We start from the raw sequence: 2,119 nt of genomic DNA on the forward strand, positions 1-2,119 counted from the left end.
AAAAGTTCCAAGACAGGCAGGGTCACGTAGAGACACCCTGTCTCAAAGAAACCAAAGCAAGCAAACAAATAAACAAACAACAACCAAACCAAAATAACCACCTAAACAAACAAACAAACAAACAAACATGAAAACTAATGAAGAAAACCATGAATAACTGCATAAAATATATTTGATAACGAAATCATAAAATTTATTGTGAAACTTCCCAGCTTCTCTTTCAAGTGGTTACCCTAACTATATAAAAGTTCTTTGATTTTCATTGTCTCTGGGTCTGGTTAATTTGGCTATGATTTGTTTATGTTCAACCTCATTGTTAATGGTAAAAATTTAAAAAATGAACACTTTAAATTAAAAAGTGAAAGTTAAGTTTTTAAGAGGTGATATTGTATCACTGGAGGAAGGTGTTACATCAAAGTATTCCAGGCTACTTTGAGAGAATGACTGGAGTCTGTAGGAGAGGAAAACTCGGTAGAAGTCTATTGTTTCATTATCAGACAGAGCTTGGGACAGAAGCCAGAGCAACAAGCATGCATTTAGCAGTGTGTACCTTGTTCCCAGCTCAATGCCTGGCACTGAATAATGCAGTGGCTACTCCTAGGAAAAAGGTTGAGAATGGATTGCTTGCACTTGGGAGAGAAGAAAACTTTATGCAACACTGATTTTAATCTCTGGGTCTTTTAAGGGAAGAAATCATGCAGAAAGCAAATGCCGTAAGATGGTAGATTAACTTGGCCAACTCCATTCCACCTCGTGCAGACATTCAGGATGTTCTGAGCATCTCTAGGGGGGGTGTGTAGCTGAGGACAGTAGGGTAAGGCAGCTTGTGGCATTTTGTTTTCTTTCTTTGTTAGTAAAGTAAGAATTTAAATGAGTTTAACCTTTGATGATCTGGCGATTGTAAAAATCAACCCCACAAAGTTCAAGCACTGTCAGATTGCAGAGACACACTTTCTCAACAGCTCATCTCCCTAGACCTTTCTCTGTCAAATGTCAAAGCCCAAATGAGCTTCTTTGGAAAGCAAATTGCATGTTTCAAGAAGTAATTTCCCCTGGCTGGCAACTTTTGCTCCGAATAATTAAGTAACACAAGAACTGAAATGTTCTGGCCTTCAAGGTTGAACATAAGGGTGTGTGTGTGTGTGTGTGTGTGTGTGTGTGTGTGTGTGTGTGTAAAATTCTTACCATACTTCTGGAAATTGCAGAGTTCAGGTTTTTAAACTATTAGCAATCATCTACTACACATTATTATTATTCCATAAGGAATACAAATGTTTGTAATGAATAGATTACTGAAGTCACATTTCAATGTGGTAGGAGAGGACTTGAAAAAAACAACTCCACTGAGTTATAAATAGAACATCCATAAATTGCACTCTAAGGCTCAGAGAAAAATCATGGAAGAAGGGGTGGAAGGATAGAAAAGATAGAGGGACTATGCAGAGTCTTGACCCGCCAGGTTCTTGTACTTGAAGTCACAGAATCTGTAATTATATATACATAATTACATTGGACTTGTTAACTCTCACTGTCCTGGAAGAGGAAGGTAATCATAGGATTCTGTACTTTGATGAAAATTTATGTCCATGGTGATTCCCTCTCCAAAGGACTGATTGTGTGCCCTTTTCAGAAACGTAGCAACTTGGAAGACAGCCAGGCATGCCCAAAGTCTCTGGTGAACAAGGAATTCTTGTTTCCTTTGGCTGCCTACATATAAAAAAAGAAAGAAAGAAAATTTATATGGAGAGAATAACTGATGGAAGATGAAGAAATGTATTCCTCAGTCGTGTAGCCACTAGTAAGATGCCTCTGTAAAAAAAAATGTCCCTCATGCCCTGTAGCCAACCCTGATGAAATCAATTATCTCACATACAAATAAACAGAAACAGAATAAAAAAGCATCAGAATAGAAGGAGGATAGTGGAGAAGAAGATGAGGTTTTACGGAAATCAGAGGAGGTTAAAAAGGAGATAGTGGATGAATATAATATAAATGTACCATGTGCATGTATGAAAATGTAACAATGAAATCCACTATTATATATACCTAATATATGCAAATAAAAACACTAAAGTATAAATTCCCTTTGGAAAACACCAAGCTAAGGCACTGGCAGAGG

At 37.2% G+C, this 2,119-nt stretch overlaps 1 non-coding gene across 1 annotated transcript; it reads left to right on the plus strand.

Moving 5' to 3' along the window:
* Nucleotides 1–1,582: 1,582 nt before the first annotated feature.
* On the plus strand, nt 1,583–1,715 carry Gm25480. The gene has a single exon (XR_003955479.1). It is a non-coding gene; the product is annotated as a small nucleolar RNA SNORA67 (small nucleolar RNA).
* The last annotated feature ends 404 nt before the right edge of the window (nt 1,716–2,119 follow it).

Source organism: Mus musculus, chromosome 4, assembly GCF_000001635.26.
Source record: "Mus musculus strain C57BL/6J chromosome 4, GRCm38.p6 C57BL/6J".
NCBI lineage: Eukaryota > Metazoa > Chordata > Mammalia > Rodentia > Muridae > Mus > Mus musculus.